The 8,596-nt window shown below is 40.0% G+C and overlaps 1 non-coding gene across 1 annotated transcript; it reads right to left on the bottom strand.

Annotated features, from left to right (window-relative positions):
- Positions 1-7,439: 7,439 nt before the first annotated feature.
- On the bottom strand, positions 7,440-7,546 carry LOC141716498 (small nucleolar RNA R71). The gene has a single exon (XR_012573206.1). It is a non-coding gene; the product is annotated as a small nucleolar RNA R71 (small nucleolar RNA).
- Positions 7,547-8,596: the final 1,050 nt, after the last annotated feature.

Below are 8,596 nucleotides of genomic sequence, written 5' to 3'. Positions count from 1 at the left end.
TTTATTTGGTTTCTTGATTTTAATGGTTGTTTCAGGTTCCAAAAACCCTACCAAGCACTCCCAATACTTCACTATCATCAAGAACACATCTCAATCTCTCAAGAAAGGTATAAATATTTTACCCATCCTTACTTAAGATTTAAGGTATAATTACGAACTTTGAAAATAAAAAGGATCGACTTAAATATGTTCCTAATTCATGTAATTTTTACAGAGATTATTAAATTGAGTTCCTTAACTGCCATAAAAATTTCAAGTGAAAATGATGATTTTTCAATTTTATAAAAATATCAGAGCCGAGACCGCGCGATTAGAAAACCGTAGAATCCATAAGCGGAGCCGACGATGAAAATGAAAACGGACTTAAGATACTTTGAAAATGAAAACGAACAAAGATTACGAACTTTGAAAATAAAAAGGATCGACTTAAATATGTTCCTAATTCATGTAATTTTACAGAGATTATTAAATTGAGTTCCTTAACTGCCATAAAAATTTCAAGTGAAAATGATGATTTTTCAATTTTATAAAAATATCGGAGCCGAGACCGCGCGATTAGAAAACCGTAGAATCCATAAGCGGAGCCGACGATGAAAATGAAAACAGACTTAAGATACTTTGAAAAAGGAAACGACCACAATGTGAATAAGGACTTAAAGAAATGATAAAGGTAATATAAGTTGAGAGGGTGCGTAATAAGTAGCACATGAGTGTGAGTCACCGTAAATTAGAACGGGACCTAACGAAATGAATTGTGTTTATGGTTATAGATTTCCGAGCGGAACCTAGAGCATCCTCCACCTCGAGATACCCAGGCAAGTTTACGAACCCAACTACCATTTACTGTTGTGTTGTGAAAGGATTGTTTTATTATCATTGCATAAATACCATGCTTGCCATGATACTTAGTATTGAGTTTCGCATAATGTAGCAATGTTGTACAATAAGTATATTTTTACAAACTCGTTCTCGTCCAACTCACCGGGAGTCGGTCGGGATTTTAAAATAAAAATCCGGGAATCATTCCGGTGATATTTATAGGACGATTAAAGTCCATAGTAGTTAAGTATTAACGGACTCAACGTCCACTTACGAAATATTAAATACCTCGAACTTTTATTAAAACGATTTCCAAAGATTGTATCCCCTCAACTATATTTTATTGTTCGAATAATAGTAATTAACTATTCATTTATTAAGGAAGAATTATTCTCCAACGATTATTTATTTCAAACCCGATTAAATATTAAAGGTTATTAAATTACTTAAACATAAAGTACTTGAGGAATATTATCTCAATATTCTTTTAAAAGCATAATTATTCGAGGTTTAATTATTTAAAGATTGATATTTAATTATTAATTATTATTAAATGATTTATTTATGATTTAAAAATCGTAAAACCCGATCTATAATACTTTCTAATTTTCGGAAAATCATTCAAATAATTTCAGATCGTCGAAGAATATTATCTCGACTTATTTTAAATATTTTGAATATAGTTTCAAAAGAAACTCCCCCTTATTTAATTATCTGTTGACAACGGTCAACTCACATCCTTAGTACTTCCTCCGAAAAATTCGGAAATATGTATACATATAGAAAATTGTATCATATATACGCTAATAAAACAAGCTGTTTCTATCATCAAGCAAAACGCTTGGGGGAACTTCGATGTGGTTCGAGTTCTCAAGATATGATAGAATTCTGTTAAAGGACAAGGGAAGGGTAGACTCGAGTACTATGTGTGCTAGGTGGACTACCAAAGGTACCGCAGGCGAAGGTACTCTGTGTACTCAGGAACTTGTGAAGTATGTGTATACCCAAAAATGGGACACGTAGCCCGAATGCGGCAAGGGTGATAACCGGGATACAAAGGTATCGTCCTTCTACTAGTAGAAAAGGTTACAATTTTTCCCGTAGTACGACTGATCATCGTACGCGGCGGCTCCAATTAACGTCCTACTATTTTTCCAACTGAAATTGTAATGCTTTACCATAACCCGAGCTTAGTGTTGGGTTTATCATTAAGGTATTTGCAGGAATAAATCCACTAAAGAATTATTTTTAAAAGAAGGCGTGTATCACCAATGAAAACTATTCTGAATAAAACATATTTATCATATATGACATTTTACTTGAGTTATCATACAGTGATTTCATACTGTACATTATTATGCTGGGCATTATAGCTCACACTTGTTTTCTTAAATTGACACAACACAACAGTGAATCAAGATCCCTATCATGAAACTCACAGCCAAGAACTGGGTAGGAAATAGCCAGTTGTTCCGTAGGTTGTTTGGTGTTGTACCACAGGTAGACCGAATAAGCTGGATTGGTTTTCAGTTGTTTTTAGTTCGGCTTATTTACAAGTATGACTATGTAAGGTATTGAATAAGAAACAAATATTTGGCCGACGAACTGCCCTTACTTAAAGGTTATTTCCCGGTAAAACTTAATTACTTTTGGGTTGTAATAATTATCACTTCATGGATTGATTTACTCTAGTAATGAATGGTTCGTTTCCAAGACAATAACCTATAAGTGTATGTGTGATAAGTGTGGGGTCGTAAAGTGTGAGTATTTGTATATTGTGATGTGAGGTATATGGTATATAGTGTTCAAGATGGCGTGGCCTCCTAGATCCCCGACCCCGGATTTTGGGGCGCCAAAGAAATGGTATCAGAACCTTAGGTTATCAAATCTTGGAAATGATAGGATATAAAATATGTATACATAAGAATAATAAATAATCGATTAGAACTCAAGTCGAGTTCATCGTCAGGCTACATGGGTAGTCTTGGCAGTTTTACCCTCAAGGGAATTCAGACTCTAAGTTAGTAACACCTTGCCTATTGTGTCAGGTACCAGTGGAGCCTATGGGGGAGGTTGACCCTGTTGATGATGTTATGGCCCCTGAGTGTGACCCTACTCCCGAGCCGGAGGACCCACTCATTGATGACTCAGATGATGACCCTATTGAGGATGCCCTGGAGGAGGAGACTGACCTTCCTGTCCCCATAGCTAATAACGTTGAGATGCCCCAGGGAGGTGGCTTACGGTGGAGGGATATAGAGATGTACCCTCTCCCGACTGTTCGTTCTCCTACACCACACCCAGGGATGCAGAGTCCTTTTCCCTATACCGATGAGGACGAGGAGGATGGGATGGATGCACAGACCTACGAGGCTTATGACATATCCTCTAGCGACCCAGAATCACCTCTACCACCCCCGGCGACCATACATGTAGCTGTACATGACTGGATAGTGGCTCAGCTTAACACTGAGCTCACCGTGACATCTTCCCGCATCGTAGAGATATGATAGGTGCTGACAGCTGAGAGAGCCATCAGACTAGGATATCTAGGGGACTTCAGAGCTGCTTCCCCGACCATAGCCCGCAGGGAGATCGATGGGATCGAGCTCCGTACCCGGGTTCAGATGAGGATGATGGCGGTGGGAGGATACATCCCGGTAGTTGACGCAGGGATGATGTTGGCAGGAGCGATGAGGAGGGTGCGAGACCTCATACACAATGACAGTGACTGAGGGATGAGTGACTATTTTATGGACCTTGTAAAGGGCTAGGTGACTTGTCATAAATTTTGTTAGGATAGCTAGTAGTAGATAGCGTTCCCAGCCCTTCAGGGTACATGATTTATGTATTTGCATTTCAGTATTCAGGATAAGTAATAATGTATTATAATCAGGTCATGTATGAACTCGGATAAGTTGTTTTATCCCCAAGATATAATTGGGAGACCCTATGGTATATATCTAGCAGTTATTAAGAAATTGATTTTCATATTATTGCACTCGATAAAAACATGCTAGATAATGAATGACATGCTTACCTATAAATAAATTAATCCAATTGTAAAATATTTGCAACTATATTGACTAATTTTCATTATCAGAACAATGCCACCCCATAGAAGAGGAACCAGGACACAACCCGCATAATCTGTTAACCTACAACAGAATGGACCTGATCTCATAGTGAATGAAGAAAGTGAAGAAGATCTAGACTATAATGAATATGATGAGGAAGAATATGTAGAAGAAGAGGCTGAGGATCCCCATCAGGGAAGGAACCCCATAAAATGAGTTTATGGAACTATTAAGGGCAAATCTGAACAAACATCCCATTCCACCACATCCGCATATTGCCCAACAGACTGTGACCACTGCCTTCAGGGCATTCAAATCCCTCAAACCCCCAGAGTTTCTAGGATCTGCCGACCCCATTGAAGCACGGGTCTGGCTCAAGGAAATAGAAAAGTCCTTTGAGATACTAGGTGTGGACTAATGACACAAAACCATTTTCGCTTCTTACATGTTGAAAGGGGAAGCTAATTACTGGTGGGAGTCCAAATGAAACCTCGAGACAGATGCTGTAATTCCATGGGATAAATTTACCCGATTGTTCTTAGACAAATATTTCCCTAGGTTTATGGAAACTCCGATGGAGATTAAGTTTCTAGAGTTGAAACAAGATAAGATGACTGTGGTAGAGTATGAGGCCAAGTTTACTGAGCTATCACGATTTGTGCCTGAGTTCGTGAATACTGAAGAGAAAAAAGCGCGAAGGTTTCAGCTTGGTCTGAAATAGAGGATCCAGAACTGAGTGGCAGTACTAGAGCTGACAGATTACGCCACCTTAGTGCAGAAAGCCTCGATTGTTGAAGCTGGAAGTGAGCATAGTTTGAAGGGAAAGGAAAATAGGAAGAGGAAGATAGGAAAGCCAAGGGGGAGGAACCGGGAACAGGAGCCTTTCAAGCAGGTTCGTTAGGGGAGTGGTGTCCTAACCTGCGAGTGGCCCCGGATTTAGAAAGGCCCCTAGTGAGAGTGTTGGCCAGGGCGGCGGAATAATCTAAGGCAACATTTCATAGCCAGCCCCGCGCTCCAATACCGGAGTGTCAAACATGTTGAAATAGACACTTTGGATTGTGTTGCCAGGCGAGAGCCCCTCTGAAATGCTATAAGTGTGACCAAACCGAACACCTTGCCACCCACTGCAACCGGCCTAGCGTGACATATTTTCAGTATGGAAAGGTAGGGCACATGAGGAAGGATTGCCCGACATTGAAGCCCCCAGTCTCAGGGATGAGCAGAGCTGCATCCAACCGGCCCCCAGCTGCTAGGACCTTCAACATGACCATTCAGGACGTTGTCCAGAACACTGACGTGATAGCAGGCACCCTTTTGTTAAATTTCAAACATGCAAATGTCCTATTTGATTCTGGAGCAACCAAGTCATTTATATCTCAAGATTTTGCTAAAAATGTTGAAATTTAACCTCGTACCCTTACGTGAGGTATGACAAGTGGAAATAGCAAACAAAGAAATAATTCCTGTAGATCAAGTACACCCCAAATGCAAGTTGAAATTAGAAGGAAAAGTCTTTGAGGTTGACCTAATTCCATTTGCGTTAGTGATAAGTGGATTTTATATCCACTTGGAATGCTTTATTACAAGCTTAAATTGGTGTTTTGGACTCAAGTTGTTGGTATTTTGATGTGTTTTTGTGTTATTGCATTTCAGGTATCAGTTAAATGAAGAAAAGAGCTTTTAAAGGAAATATGATGAAAAGTGATCAGAATTGGAAGCCAAGGCCATTGTCAAGTTGTAGAGAATCTCGTTAGCTTCGTGTGGGCAGTTGAATCTCTTAATTCTGACGAGTAGAACTCAAGTTATGGCCAAAACAAGATTCATCAGAAATTTTCCCAGACAGTAGCTGTGCGCCCGCTCAACAGAGCTGAGCACCCGCTGAGGAGAGCTGAGCGGCCGCTCAGGGCGCAGCTGGTCGCTGATTTCGCTGAAAAAGCCTTTTTTGAGTGGAATTTGACGATTTTAAGGGTCCTGGTCCACTAGGGGCGTATATATACTTAAAAAAGGGTTTTCATCATCCGGGAAGATTGGGATACCAAGGAGAAGGCCTAGAAGCACAGAACAACTCCGAAAAAAGAAGATCTTGTTTTTAACTTGTGATTCTTTGAATAAGTTGTAACTTTGGATGCTCGTTTTCGTTCTTGTTGAACCTAGATCTTGTTTATTCGTACTTCAATTATTTTTCAGTTTATTAAGACCTTGTTTATACCATGCTTTCATATGAACCCATGGTGACGATATGTTCTATTATGGGCTAATCGTTATCATGGGGTTCTAGCGGATTTACTTAAGGAATTTCAATAATTAATTGTTTCGATATCTTGGTGTGTGGTGATTGTATGATATCCTAGTATTGGTTGTGCTTATTCATCTTATGTGCGTAGCTAACATATAAGATAGCGTGTTAATCTCTATTGAAGCGACAGTGAATATAGAGGTTTAGAACTTGCCATGCTAGCATAGGTTCATGTATTTGTTATGCATGATTCGTAGGTAACTCTAACCGTTTTACTTGCCCTATGTAATCAAGATAGATAACTTATGCTTAAACCAGTTGTGTTGTTAAATTCTATAGACATATAGGGTCTCAATATAATTGGTGCCTATTCAGCTTCTATCTCTTTTGTGGATGTCTGGTAGAATGGTAATCGTGCAACAAAAGTTGGCGTTTATCAGTTTCGTGTTATCTGATTAGTGTCATCACCATCACATGTTAAGGTTAAGAATGAAAAGGCTATTGAATGAAGTAGTAATGAAGTTAGGATCCCATATTTGTTATATATAGTAATTCAACCTCAATTCTCTTAGTTAATGTTATTTAGTATAATCTCTTAGTTTAATAAAAACCCAATTTGTTATTTATCTTAGCATTGAGCGATAACCATACATTGTTGCATAGGTGCATAAATTGAACTTAACCTAAACCAGTCTCTGTGGAAACGAATCTGATTTATATCTTATACTACTTGCGAACGCGTATACTTGCATGAATATTAGCGCGTGTTTTCGCCCTAACAAGTTTTTGGCGCCGCTGCCGGGGACTCGGTGTTAATTTTTAGTTTATGTGCTTGTCATTAGTGGTCGTTAAAGTTCACTGACTCGGATTCTTTTACTTTCACAGTTTATTTGTTTGGGTTTCAGGTACTCATTACAATGGGAGATCCAGCAGCACGAACGAAAGCCTTGATGGACTTTACTCAACCCAAGATCAATGACATTCAATCTAGCATTGTCCGGCCAGCTATCACAACTAATACCTTTGAGATCAAGCCTGGCATAATTCAATGGGTGCAGAATTCAATCCAGTTTGGGGGTTCTTCAACGGAAGATCCCAATATGCACATTAGGGATTTCATTGAGATCTGCGACACCTTCAACTTCAACGGTGTTTCTGAAGATGCTGTGAAGCTGAGACTATTCCCATTCTCTCTGAGGGACAAGGCTAAGAGCTGGTTACACTCTCTACCAGCTGGTTCGATTACTACTTGGGAGGATCTTGCTCAGAAATTCCTTACTAAATTCTTCCCTATGGCGAAGACAGCTGCAATGAGGAACGCTATTACTCAATTTGTGCAGCAAACGGGAGAATCGCTATGTGAAGCTTGGGAGCGCTACAAGGAGATGCTTAGGAAGTGTCCTCATCATGGAATTCCTGATCGGATGATCATCACTTGTTTTTACAATGGGTTGGGAGCATAGTCCAGACCCATGCTCGATGCAGCATCAGGCGGAGCATTATGGGCAAAGAGCTATAAGGAAGCTTATGATCTAATTGAACTGATGGCTGCTAATGAATATCAGTATCCAACCCAGAGATGTCCACAGGGCAAGGTAGCAGGAGTTCTTGAGGTGGATACAGCTACGGCTATCACTGCTCAACTAAAGGCGTTGTCTATGAAGATCGATTCTCTGGCTAACTATGGTGTTAAGCAGATAACCAGTGTTTGTGAGCTGTGTGCAGGTCCGCATGCGACAGAGCAATGCGCTATATCTAGTGACTCAGCTCAGTTTGTGAGCAACTTTCAGAGATCGCAGCAGCCAGTTCCTTCCACTTATTATCCTGACAACTGGAATCATCCTAACTTCAGCTGGAGCAACAATCAGAATACGATGCAACAGCCATTCCAGCAGTTTGCAAATAAGCTATTTAACCCTCCCAGTTTTCAGCAAAAATTTACACCAAGACAACAACTCCAACTTCAACAACAAACTAATGATGCGGGTCTATCTTCGAATGAAAAATCTGAATTGGAGGAGTTGAGGCTTATGTGCAAAAACCAGGCTCTTATATGCCAAAGCCAGGCTGTTTCTATCCAGAATCTGGAGAACCAAATAGGGAAAATTGCTAATGCCTTATTGAATCGACCACCAAGAACGCTTCCTAGTGATACGGAAACAAATCCAGGCAAGAGGGAAGTTGAAGAACAGGTGAACGCCATCACCTTAAGATCTGGAAAGGTCGCAAGCCCCCAAGTTCAGCAAGACGAAGAGCCTGAAAAGTCTCAAGTTCCAGAATCTGAAGTTTTGGCTGAAGAAGATGTGCAGAAGGAAGTAGAGGTGGAACCAAGGAAGACTACTATGGAACACACTCCTCCTGAGGGTAATACAGGGGAGAAACAGATCTATCCTCCACCTCCTTTTCCTAAGAGGCTGCAGAAGAAAAAGCTGGATAAGTAATTTGCTAAGTTTCTGGAGGTGTT

The sequence above is a fragment of the Apium graveolens genome, chromosome 3 (assembly GCF_009905375.1).
Source record: "Apium graveolens cultivar Ventura chromosome 3, ASM990537v1, whole genome shotgun sequence".
NCBI classification, from domain to species: Eukaryota; Viridiplantae; Streptophyta; class Magnoliopsida; order Apiales; family Apiaceae; genus Apium; species Apium graveolens.
The sequence above is the reverse complement of the archived record's forward strand: the minus strand, read 5'-3'. Positions and strand labels throughout refer to the sequence as shown.